This window comes from Hirundo rustica, chromosome 25 (genome assembly GCF_015227805.2).
Source record: "Hirundo rustica isolate bHirRus1 chromosome 25, bHirRus1.pri.v3, whole genome shotgun sequence".
Classification (NCBI taxonomy): Eukaryota; Metazoa; Chordata; class Aves; order Passeriformes; family Hirundinidae; genus Hirundo; species Hirundo rustica.
The window spans coordinates 591,424-604,597 of NC_053474.1; positions in this window are offsets into that span (position 1 = coordinate 591,424).

The window sequence follows — 13,174 nt, forward strand, 5'->3', positions numbered from 1 at the left end:
TCCTGGACGCTCCTGCCACTGTGGGCTGCCGGGAGAAAGGTGAAGACCCCCCAGTTGTGTTCCTGAACCATTTCCTGCCTGAGGCTTTGAGCTGCATTAGAGGCTTTGAGCTGCATTAGAGGCTTTTCTGCCTTTAAACCCAGAGCAGCAGAGCTGGACCCTGTGAACAGCCACAAGGATCTCCTGCCCAGCTGTTGGAGGTTGTTTTTGGGGTGAAGCTCTTGTTGGGAAGAGTCTAATGAGGAATGGGATGATCTGGATCCCTGGAGTTGACTTTAGAGGCCGTGAGTTCATTTCTTGTCTGTGTCAGGCAGGTTGTTCCCATTTGTTGTGAAAATGTAGGGTGAACTATTCCCCTTTCCTTGATTGGGTGGTTTTTTACCATTTCAATTAATTTCATTTCAAAAATTCAAAGTGATCATTTCCTTTGGAAGATTTTGGTGGGATTTCCCATCCGTAGCTACAATCATTCCCCTCTGACAGCGGAGTGGGGCCTGTGGAGGGCAGAGCTTGGCTGCTGGACCTGCCCTGGCCCAAACCCCACGTGTGGCTCCAGACGAGTCCCAGCACTGCTGCACCTCCCGTCAGGAGGCTCCTGGGGTGAAGAGGGGAGCTCAGGTCGCTGCCCTGGAGGCTGCTTGAGGACAAGGACACGCGCTCTGAGGAAATTGGCTTTTATTAGCCGTGCTGGTCACAGTGACTCGAGTTTATCAGCTCCTCTGGCTGCTGGGAGCGAGGTTCCAGCAGGGTCACAGAGCTGTGTGAGTGCCCAGCCCCGCTCTGTGCCTTGGAGCTGAGATTTTCCATCCAGCCTGGGAGGTTGGTCTGGATCCCTGGCTCCGTTTGGAGCATGGCAGGAGGACGGAGCCCGTGCTGTCCCTCAGCTGCTGTTTGGCTGCCCCAGGCATCACCTGTGGCACAGGAGCCCCGGTGCCCAGGCAAGGACAGAGGGCAGGAAAGTGCTGGGAGCTTTCACAGCTCCTGCTCTTGGGGTTTAAAGTGTGGGCAGGCATGTGCTGCTTCAGCTACTTCTGAGTTTTAATTTCCCCAGGCAATAGCTCTTGTAGGGACTGGGAGTTCCTGCAGTCTGTGTTTGGGTGTTTTTAAGGCAGTGGTTGGCTCTTCATCTTGCTGCACCCACTCACCCAGGGATCAGATCCACAGCAGCACAGGAGCATTGACTGCAGGCCCCGTGCTTGGGCTTGGTGGGTTCGAAGGGTTCAGGGTGAGATTACTTCAGGGGGCTTTAATTTCCCGTTTTTTTGTGGCCTTGGAGCCAGAGTCAGCACCCAAGGAGGAGTGTGAAACAATGCTGCTCTGACCTTGGGTGAATTCTCTGTGAGGTTCCTTGAGGGAAGTTTTGCATGCTCGCAGGCAGCTCACGGGGTGGAGGTTGTCCCTGGGTCTCTCAAGGTGTGACAGCCCAGCTCAGGCACTCTGAGATCCTTTTGTCCCAGCCTTGCACATGAGCAAAGCTTCTCACGGCCTGACTTGCCCGAGGGGGCAGTGATCCAGAGGCATCAGTGGCCAAAGTCCCTTCTCAGGCTCCTCCTGCCCTTCCCCTCCAGCCCAGACTTCCCTTAGGGGCAAAACTTGCTCATCTTTCCCGTGGAACTTCTGGGTCTGCCGTGGCTGCTGCCCTGCCCGGGCCAGCTGGCATTTCATTGTCAGGGGCTGCCGGATTCGGGGAGCCTGGGGGTGATGTGAAACCTGCTGGGGGTCCTGAGGGCAGCTCCTGCCCCAGAGCTGAGCTGCAGGTGCTTGGCTCTGCCTCCAGATGGTTTGAAGGCTGCGCTTGAGGAGGGAGAGGCTGCTGGAAGTTGTGGATGGCTGGAAGAGAAGGATCCCGAGTATCCCAACGCGACTCGGTGTCTCGGGAGCCTTTGAAGTGTTCTGCCATCCCTCCCGGAGCAGCACCTTTCATCCCTCGCCAGCGCTTCCCCAGCTGGAGCCATGAAAGGGAAACTACAGAAGCCATAAATCCTGGCTGGTAACATCTCCAGTGGGGAGATTTCACAACCAGCCCGAGCTGCCGCAGAAGATAAGAGAGGGCCTTGAATCCCAGGCAAGTTGGGGCTGGTTCCGGGAAGGGCTGAGCTCCACGGCATCGTTGGGGGTCCCTCCGGCTTCCCTGGGTGCAGGAGCTGCCTCTGGGTGCCCTGGGGTGAGTCCCCAGCCTGGGCCAGAGCTGTGTTTTGGGCAGAACAGCCCCTCTGCATGGTCCTGCTGGGGCTTTGCTGCTCCCAAGGGCTGATCTCATCGTGCCTGCAGGAGCTGGGCTCACAAACCCCTGTGCAGAAGGGCCAAGAGGGAATCCAGCAGCCCTGCTCCCCCAGGAGCCCTGCTCTGGCCACGCTGCCTGGCTGGAACAGGGGATGAAGGGTGAGGGACCTTTGTGTCTTCACACTCGGAGAGCAGCCAGGAGGCTCCCGGCTTTATCAGGAGTGTTGGTTCAACAGAGGGGAAAACCAGCCTGAACTGCCAGACAGCAACTGGGAGCAGCTCCTGGGAATGTTTGCTGGAGCGGATGGGAACATTGTTAGTGGGCAAGCTGGAATCAGTGCTGGACTCCTGATTTTATTTACAGCCTTGCTGCGCTGAGCTCTGTGCCCAGCCCGGGCTGCGTTTCTGTACAGAGTTCACGGTGGAGTAAACACTGGGCTCTGCAGGACGTGCCTGCACATCAAACTGTGCCAGGGCCTTCCTCAGCTTCCCATGGGAGCCTTTTCCTGGTGCCCTCACAGCACCAGCCCAGCAAATCTCGTAAGCTCAGGTCAGGAACGATGGGCCACGAGCACCCTCCCGCTTCCCCTCGCCGGCACAGGCAGAGCGGATCCGCTCTGGGACTTGGCGCCGGCCCCCAGACAAACCCCGGGCTCTGAGGAGGCACAGGCTGTGTCCAGGAATTCACTGCAGCGGCTGCCGGTGCCAGCCTCAGCCGGGCAGGAGCTGCCCTCGCCCTCCAGGGATGGCTTGGCCCTGGCAGGGCCGTGCTCACTCGGATTCCCCCGGAACAGGAGCCTCGGTATCACCTCCACTGACGAGATCCCTCTCTCTTTTTGAGCTGAAAACCAAACCCTCGAACTGCTGCCTCAGTGATTGTTGGGATATAGGAGAAGCCTTTCCAAAGGTGTAAACAGCCCTTGCCTGCTGTCCGCTCTCGGAGCGGGTGACGTGGATTTGGGGCGATTGGGATTCCTGGATGTGCTCCTGGCCTGGGGCTCCATGTCCTGCGCTCCTCAGGGCCCTGGAGATCCCTGTCAGACCGACAGCTCCGTGTGCTGCGAACCCTCCCTGCCTGCAGCACCCCCGTCCCCTGCACCAGCGCGGTGTGTCCCCCTGCGGAGCCGCCCCTCCCGGGACACTGCGGGAATTCCCGGCCCCCGGGTGTCCCCGGCTTTGGGACAGCGCCGAGGGGACCAGGCCCCGTGTCTGCGGCAGGTCCGGGGATGTTTTGGGGCGCTGCCGGCGCCGAGGAGCCGCCGGGGCTGTGATGATGCCGCCGGCCTGCGGAGGTCAGCCTCGGCTCGGGGAATCTCCCGGCGCCTCCGCTGGGGCTGCGCCTTCCCCCCAGCCCGGGTTTGCTGCCTCTCGCCGCCTCCCGCAGCATCCTCCGCGCTTTTCTTACTGATCCTCAGGGGAGAACACAGGGGAACATTGGGGAAATGTTCGTGCCCCCATCCCAGGGTCTGCCTCATCTCCGAAGTGCCGAGCTGTGCCTCGCACTCTGGGGATGCAGAGGTGACCACAGGCGGACACTGGGACTCCCTCTGATGCTTTTCCATGTATTGGGGTGGTTTTTGGGGGGGTTTTCTCTGGATCTGAACCCTCTGGGTGTTGTCAGAGTAACAATTCTTCCCATTTCCCACCCAGTGAAGCCAGGAGAGCTTTAACACCGTGGCGGCTTTCAGCGGCACACAGCTGCAGCCGGGCTCTGCTGCTCCCTGGGGGACTGTCCCCACCCGAGATCCCTGTGCTCCAGCACTGCCAGGAGCGTGTGGAGAAGGTGGATCCCCGTTTTAGGGGATGTTCTCATGTTCTCTGCCATTCCCAGGTTCCTCTGGATGCCACAGAGAGTGTTATTAAGCAGATGAAAGGCCAAGGAACGAGTTTGCTGTGCTTGTGCTTGCCCAGGGCTGAGCTTTCTGCCCCTCCCCGGGTTCTTAGTGCATCCATCCTGCATCAAAGTCACTCCAGGCAGCTCCAAGAAGGGTCTGTGATGATGGTGATGGAGCAAAACCAGAGAGTGTTTTGCTGTCTGAGTGGTGGCCGGGCTGAGCCGAGTGACAGTTTCATCTTCCCCTTGCTGCAGCCTGTTCCTCCCAAAAAAAGAGCAACCTCCTTCCAGAGTCTCCTTCCGCTGCCCTGCTCCTCGCTGACTCAAGCATTCCTCCTTCCATGTGTTCCAAAGAGGAATGGCTCCAGCTGGAGCCTGGTGGGACCGGGCGAGGTGTGACATCCCTGTGCTCTGGACCGCGGCGTTCGGGGCTCACCCTGGCCAGGGTGTGCTCCTTGTCAGGGCACAGAGGGAAAGGAGCTCCTGGCAGGAGGGACTGATCCTCCCAGGATCCACATCCGCCTCTCGGTGCTGCAGATCCCGAGGTTTTACTCTGGAGAACGGAGGGGCAGGACAGGCTGATCTCAAGGAGCAGGTAAATCCCCGTGGGGCTGGGGAGCCCTGGTGGCCCCGTGCTCAGGGGTCTCTGCTCTCTGCTGAGCCCGGCGCTGGTTCTCCCTGCTGGTGTCCCTGGGCTGGAAGTGCTGGAATCACTGCCAGAGCTCCTGGGCTCCCCAGACCCTGGAGAGCTCCTGGTCCTGCGCCTCTCTCCAGACCCAAGGCAGTGTCAGAAGCACCAGGGGACCCCCTTCAGCTCCATCCCTCGGGATGTGCAGCCCCGAGACGGGAATGTGGCTCTGCTCACGAGGAAGGGCATCCTGGGCACCGGGAGAGGCTGCGCCGGGCTGCTGGAGGCTTCCCCGAGGCTCCTCCTGCCCTGGGCGAGGTCAAACCTGCCAGGTTAAAGTGGCTTTTCCTGGAATTCCATAGAGGAGGGGAGGGGCTGGGAGCCTGGTGTGGGATAAATGAAGGGAGAGGGAGCAGCCCCTGGAGGAAGAAGGGCTGGGAAGAGGCCCCAGTCCCCAGGGAGGGCTCTGCTGTCCGAGGGACAGGGAACCGAAGGACAGACGGAGGTTGGGTGCTGGGGCAATCTGCAGCGGCGGGGGCAGTGCTGGAGCACCCAGACACGCTGCTCTGGGTAAACACCGGGGGCCTGGGGCCAGGGAACAGGTTTGGTGACTCCAGCCCTGCTTCTGCAGGGTTTGTGGGCTCATCCCGGCCTGGGCCTTCCCCGTCCCACCGTAAACACGCGCGCTGGATCTGGGACAAAAGTTCACATCCACGTTCCTTCGGCTGGGCTCTGTCCTCGCTGCTGGTCGTGTTGGGAGCTGCAGAACCTCCCCCAGCCCTGAGAGGGATTATACAAATGAAGCTGTTGTAGGGCTGTAATTTCAGAGATTTTTTTTTTTTTCCTTTTCTTTCTCCTTTACTAAAAAAACCTTTTGTGCACTTTGGAGCAAGCCTGTCATATTTCTTGGAGTCTCCAGTGACTCCTTCATCCTACAGACTTTCTGGAGTCCTCCTTGTTAGGCCGAGGACTGCATGATTCATTGTGTGCTGGAGATTTAATACGGCACGGAAAACAGGCCCAGTTCAAATTTGTTTTCTTTCTTTCCCCCTCCCCTCTTTTTTTTTTTTTTTTTTTTTTTTTTTTTTTTTTCTTTCTTGGCTTCTCGCTTACATCCTGGAATTTCTTTTTTTTTTTTTTTCACAAGATATAAAATAAATACGTTCCCAAATATGTCCAGGAGGAAATGATCCCGTTGGATTTTTCAGCTGCTGCTTTAAGGCCGTTGAAAACAATCTGGAGCTGTTGAGCTTTCCCAAGGGCTGGCCGCGTGCTGGGAAAACCTTCTCCCACCTCTCCTGGGTGTCCCTGAGCAGCTCAGCCTCTGCTGCGTCTGGAGATGTGTGTCCCCAACCAGAGGCTTTGGGGGTTGCTTTTCCAAGGGTGAGGTGTAGATTTTTAATGGGTGTTGTCCCATCCCGGTGTCGATCAGCAGGTGCTTCTCAGGGTCTGATGCTGCCCACGTGCTCCCAGCCCTGCCTGGGACTGGGATTTTCCCAGGACAGAGTCCTCTGAGGGGCAGTGAAGTGGTGAGCTGATGGGAAGAATTAGCCGAACCCTTTAATTAGAGGCTGCCTGCAGCGAGGTGCCTCTGTCCTGCCCAAGCTCCTCTCCCATCTGATTTTTCCAAATCCATGGTAATGAATTCCCGTCCCTCTCGGCCGCAGCTGGAGAATCGATGCTTCGGGGGAGCCCAAGGCTGGGTTTCCTGGGATTTGGTTCTGGTACTGAGCTCCCAGAGGAGCTCCTGCCCTTTGCTGCAGCTCTCCAGGAGCCTGATTCCCAAAAGAGCCTCAGCACTCCCACAGCAGGGGCAGCCTGGAGCCCCATTCCCGGGATTCAGGAGCAGCCTGGAGCCCCATTCCCGGGATTCAGGAGCAGCCTGGAGCCCATTCCCGGGATTCAGGATCAGCCTGGAGCCCATTCCCGGGATTCAGGATCAGCCTGGAGCCCCATTCCCGGGATTCAGGGGCAGCCTGGAGCCCCATTCCCGGGATTCAGGGGCAGCCTGGAGCCCATTCCCGGGATTCAGGATCAGCCTGGAGCCCATTCCCGGGATTCAGGGTCCCTGCAGGAAGGTGGAGGAGCTGCCGGAGCCCGCCGGGTGCTGACGCTGCTCTGCTGTGTCCTGTCCCTTTCCCAGGGCTGCGGGGCAGGGCTGGAGCTCGGGATGCCATTCCCGACCTCTGGAGCCGCTGTCCCTGTGCCCCCGAGCAAAACCTCTGCAGCTGCTCAGCCCCAGAGAAACCATTCCCGCCGCTGCCCGAAGGACTCTTGGAGCCCCCCGGATCCTCGGCTCCCGGTCCCGCCCAGGGACGCTCCGGGACGGCGGCGCTGCCCCCGCGCCCTCCGGACCCGCAGTGCCGGGCAGGGACGGACGAAGGGGCGCTGCTCGGAGCCGGCTCCGGGTCAGAACCCGCGCTCCCAGCCCCGTTTGTTCCCCCTTTGTGCAGGGTCTCGGGTGCTCGGCCGAGGCAGAAGCGCTCCCGGGGCCGTGCCCACCCCGGCGCTCGCAGCCGGAGCTCCGCAGGTGCATCCGCCTCATCGCCGCCGCCGCCTCCTCGCAATCTGCAGCCATCGCGGCTCCGGGGCCCCGGGGCCGGTCCGGGCTCCCCGGATCTCCGCTGGCCCTGCCCGGCCCGGCCCCGGCGCTGCTGCCCTGCGGTTCGGCCACGGGGGCTGGAATTGCTTCAGCCTTTAATCCCCGTCTGAGGTGACTCAGCGCCCCGGGGGCCCGAGTTGAGCTCGCTCTCCCCACACTGCGCATTACAGATACTCATTTACGGGCGGTGGGTGCGGGAGCAGCGCAGGGCGCTGCCCTGCCCAGGCACCGCAGCGGGGAGCGATACCCCGAGATGAGGAGTTAAGCGAACCCGTCTGACCTAAAGCCGGGCCCAGACGAGGAGAGCATCTGCGGCGGCCGGCGCTGAGCTCCTCAAAGCCGGGGTTCGCTCCTCGGGGCTCTGCCGGCTCCTGCCAGCCCCGGTCACCCCCGCCCCTGGCCTCCTGTCCCTGCGCCTGCTCTAGGGCTCCGGCTGTCCCTGTCACCCCTCGGCGTGTTCCCGTCACCCCTCGGCATCTCCCCAGCTGCTTCCCATCGAGTTTTTCCCATTTGCAGAGGGCGAATTCTGGGGCTGGTGCCGTGGCCACGTCCCCTGCAGTCACCAGAGCAGGAAGCCCCGGGGCTGGAGATCCTGAGCACGGAGCGGAGAGGTCCCAAACCCCCCTGGCTTCAAATCTGGGCTCCCCCTGTGCCTTGGGAGCACACTTGGCTGCTGGCAGGGATGTAGCAACTCCCCAGCACACATGTTGGTGGTTTTGAGGGCTCAATTGGACCTTGGGAATTAGCAGCCTTGTAAGTCAATAACAACACGTCCTAATGAATGCAAGATGTCCCCAGGAAATGGAAGCTCCTCTGCTGGACTGGGATCCTGTGACTGGGGGAGAGGACCAGTAAACAAGCAGGAATGCTTCGGCTGGAGATGGGCAGGAGATACAAACTCGACATCTCGGCACTGCAAACACACCCCGAGCGTGGGCGGTGCCGGCGGGGGCAGCCCGAGCCATCGGCGGTTGTGAAACGCGGCCGCGTCTGACTCCCGAGCGTCCCCCGCGTCCCCCCGGCGCTGGGAACCGCTGGGGTGTCCCTGCTGCCCCTCAGCGCCACGGCTGGGAGCCTCCACCAGCCCTGACCCCCCAGAGCCTGTCCCCGGCAATCCCTGTCCCTGTCCCCTGGCCGCGGCTGAGCCTTCGGGGACGGCTGGGAGCAGCTGCAGAGGGGAGCTTGGGGGTCGGGATTGGCCTTGGGGGTCTGGGCGTGCTGGGAGGAGGGGAGAGGGGCTGGATCCACAGGCTGTGGTGCCCCTGGGCTGCCCCCATGGCAGGAGGGGGCTGCGGGTGAGCTCGGGGGGGATTCCTGGGGCAGAGCAATCCCTGGCTGGCCCATGGGGCATCACCGGTGCCACGGCCCACAGGGACAGGGACCGTCCTCAGGGACAGGGGACTTTGTCCTCAGGGACAGGGCGGCAAGCGGCCCCATGGATCCCCCCGGGAGATGGGACCTTGTGGATCTTGTCCCTCAAACCAAAACCTTTTCCCCAGACCTGCGGGAGCCCAGCACCTGCCAGGCCTCACCCAGCTGCACCGAAATGGAAATGGGCTGGAATTGTCCCGGTGCTGCGATTCCCACCGAGCTGGGCCCGGGGGTGGAAGCGGGAGCCCCAGGAGCTGGCGCTGGGTCGGGATGTCCTCGGCAGGAGCAGGGCAGGGAGCCGGGAATGGCAGCGTTGCCCAATCCACGCGCATGGAAATGAAGTGCTTTGTGCGCAGAAAAAGCCCTCGTTCTGCAGAGGCGCTGGGTGTGTGCGCGTGTGGGAGTTCAGACTCCGCAGGAGCAACCTCGGATGCCTGGAAAAATCTCCTTTGTGCATTTAATTAGCGGTAAACGCCATTTGCATGCGAGATGCCTCTCGGTCTGAAGCTGCTGGTTGATCAGCGACTGCAGCCCGTTTGTTGGGAGCTTTGTTCGCCTCTGACCGCAACGGCGCTGCCGGAGCGGAGCCGAGAGCTTTGCATTTCAAAGCCGGGCAGGTACCGGGGGTTATTTCACAACCGGGACTTCGGCCCGGCCTCCCCTCCCGCTTCCCCGGCGAGCTGGGGACGCTGCAGGCGCTGGTGGGGGCTCGGCTCCCTGCTCCGGGCAGCCCCCGCTTCAGCCGAGGGAAAGGAGCTGGGCTCGGGGTCATCAGCCCTGGCAGGTGCCAGGCACAGCTCCCGAACCTCCCGCAGCCCCCGAACCGCCCGCAGCTCCCGAACCTCCCGCAGCCCCCGAACCGCCCGCAGCTCCCGAACCGCCCTCAGCCCCCGAACCGCCCGCAGCCCCCGAACCGCCGGAGCCCCCGAGCCGCCCGCAGCCCCCGAACCGCCCCCGAACCGCCCGCAGCCCCCGAACCGCCCGCAGCCCCCGAGCCGCCCGGCTTTGCTGTGCAGCAGCGGCGCTGGCGCTGGGAAGGGCCCGTCCGAGCGGGGGAGGTCCTGCTGGACCTTGGAGGGTGCAGAGGATGGAGGGGGACGCTCCGGGGCCGGGTGCAGGTGCGAAATGACGGCCTCGGGCTCAGCACATCCCTCCTGCCCTCCCGCCGCGCGTTTCCTCGGCCGTGCCCGCTGTGCCACGTCCCCAGGCCGGGCCGTGACCCCACGGGTGCTGCCCAGACCCGAGCGCTCTTCCTGTGGTCACTGCAAACCCTTCCCAGAAACCAGCCCAGGGTGGGGTTGGCTTCAGGTTCCCGTTCCCTGCCCTCTCGCCCCGGTGCCGGTGCCAATGACCCGGCTCAGCTCCCGGGCTGTGCTTTCCTCTCGTCCTGGCAAACCCCAGCGGGAGTCAGGGACAGCGGGGTGCATCCCGGCCGCTCTCACGGGGCGCTGGGACACGGACAGCCCGAGCCCCAGCAGAGTCCCGAGATGCTCTTTGGGCTTTTCCACCCCCGCCGAACCCCCGACACCGCATTGAAGAGGTCAGGACACCGGCCCAGGTCCCTTTGCTGAGCTGGGGAGGGACGGGGCTTTTCCTGGCCCCGGTGCTTCAACGAGGTCCCAGCTGGCCCCAGAGAGGAAAAAAATCCATCCCTGGTGGGAGGGGAGGATGGGGAACATCCTTTTCTCCCTCGGGAGCCGCAATCCCCGCGGAGATGAGTAATGCCCTCCCTCCCCAGCTGTCCCGCTCCCTGCGGGCTGGGAAAGGGATTCTCTGCACGCTGGTGGCCCCGGAGCCAGGGGGACCAGCAAAGCCACCGGGGGCCAGACAGGATCCCTGCTCCGACCCTGCACCCTGCCAGCTCCTCCTCGCTCCCCTGGGAGCTCTGGAGCCCCTGCTCCTCCCGAGGCTGGCGGGAGCTCCAGGACACGTCTGTCCCTCAGCAGCTGATCCTCGTCCAGAGCTCCGGCCCTGTGCTCCGGCCAGGCCAAGGCCGATATCTGGGACTGGAGGGGAAAGGGCTGGATCCAGCCTCTCCACCTGCTGCGGACGTGTCCTTCACACCCAGCCCAGCCCCTGCATTCCTTACCAGCCACCTTCTGGGCACCTCTGGCACCTTCCTGCGGTGGCAGCTGGCACGGAGGGGCTGGAATTTCCTCCTCCTGCTTGGGCCAGGCCCAAAAGTCCTGGCTGACATTTAAAATTTGTTATTTTATTTAATTATTATTACTTTATTTGCATTTATTTGGCTTTCCAGCCAAGCTGTGGCCAGCTGGGCCGCTGGCATTTGTAGAATTAAACTGGAATTGCTGTGCTCGGTTTTTCCTCAATGAACCTCGGCCAGTCCAGACCTCCCTGAGCCTCACCTGGGGCTGTGGTTCCTCACACGAAAATTATCATTATTTGCCCTGGTTTTTGTTTTAGAAGTCCAGAATAAAAATCCCTTTGCAGCTGTGAAGCCTCGCAGCGCTTCTGCAGGTGACGCCAGGCAGGGGCCGTTCCATGGACGTGGAACCCTCTTGTCCCCAGGTTTTCTCCAGCACAGGCAGTGGGAAGCTGGCTGGGAGCCTTCAGTCCCAAATCCCATTTTTCTCTGAGCCCATCCCGAGCATCTCCCTGCGCTGCTGAGGCAGAGATTTGTTCCCCAGCTGAGAACGTTGGTGCATTCCGGAGCAGCCTGAGCTCTTCCTGAGTCGGGGCGGGTGAAGTTGGGGAACAAAGAGTTAAATTTGCTCCCTCCACCTGTATATTTTCCCAAGCCTCCCAACAGCAATCGGGAATGCAGGAAACGCCGCACTGAAGGGCTCTGAATTTGCCAAAACTCTGCCACGAGTCAAACGTACACAGCAAAGTTTATTTGTGAAGTTACAGCAGGCTGAAGCATCTCCCGTGAAGGGCTGAGTTCTTTAAATCTATCCCAAGTTTTATTTTCTTTTTTTCCCGATCTCTGCCTTTTAAAGTGGCCAGGCTTGGGAAGAGGGAGAGGATTCATGCAGAGGGGCTTGGTTTTAATCTAATAAGGTTTTTTTCCCCCTGTAGGAAAATGCTGGAGCTCTTCAAGGCACAGATCAGCCCTGGGCTGGGTTACAGAGGGGCCTTTGATTGGGATAATTTCAGCTTGTTTGGAGCCCTGGGAGGGACCTGGGGGGCTCAGCTGAGGCTGCCCAGCTCCAGAGGGGCTCAGCAGCCCCAGATCTGTGCGATGCTGGTTTGGGATGCTCTGTGGGATGCTCTGTGGGATGCTGTTTTGGGGTGCTGTGCTGGTCCATGGCCACACAAGGACCACGAGGTCCTTGGCCATTAACCCAGCCTGACTCCACGTGCTAATTAACAATTAACAAAGATCCTCAAATCCATAGAGGCTCCCTGGGGGTGTTTTATAAGTTCTCCACTCCAGCGGCAGCCACCGTGCTGGGGGAGCACATTAATATATCTTCATTAGATATTAAGAAATGAATGCTGTTTGTATTTCTCGTGGCAGGGGGGAGCCGGGCGCTGCCTTTGGCTCCTTGCTCGGGGGCTCTGGGCATTCCCAGCTCGGAACCAGCCCCGTCTCCTGCTGCTGGTGCCTGCCTGGAGTGAGAGGGGAGCGTGCCCCGTCCTTATCCCGTCCTTATCCTGCCCTGGAGAGGCGGCAGCTCCTCCTGCCTACGTGAGCTCTGGCACACTCCTGCTCTCAGCTCCGGAGCCCTGGGGCAGGAGCCGGGATGGGAGCCGGGTAGAATATGCCATGGAACTGCATCCTGTGGAGCATCCCGTGGAACTTCCCATGGAATCACATCCCATGGAATCACATCCCATGGAACCACATCCCATGGAACCACATCCCATGGAACCACATCCCATGGAACATCCCAGCCCCTCCAGGGCGCTGCTGCTTGGACCCAACACCTGCAGGAACCTTGAATTGGGGAACAGCTCCAGACCCAGCTCCAAGCCCAGCTCCAGACCCAGCTCCAAGCCCAGCTGCAGGCCCAGCTCCAAGCCCAGCTCCAGGCCCAGCTCCAAGCCCAGCTCCAGACCCAGCTCCAGGCCCAGCTCCAGACCCAGCTCCAGCCCCTCTTCCCAAGGCGCTGGTTCAGCAGGGCCAGGCTGGAGCTGGCGTTTGGCACTCGGTGCTCCGCTCCCTCGGTTTCTCCCGATGCCTCTAACCCCCGGAGGAGCTGGGACAAAGCCAGGCCGGGAGCGCTGCAGGTGCTCCCCGGGCGCGGGGCAGCGGGGCCGGGCACTGGCGGTGGCACCGGGCCACCGCAGCCTGGGTGGCCCTTTCTGGGCGGTGATTAATGAGCGGTAATTGAGCTGAGGCTGAGCTGCCACCTGGGGAGGGGCAGGGACGGCGATAGGGGCCGGCACGGCGTGTCTGGGTGCCAGGGGCACGGCGCAGCCGGCCCGACCGGTCCGACCGGCCCGGCACCGTGCCCGATTTCGGCGCCTCCTCCTCCCCCGCCGCGTGCCCAGAGCCCCGCCGAGGTGCAGGGAAGGGGGTTGGTTTGGGGTTTCCTGCAGGAGGAAGCAC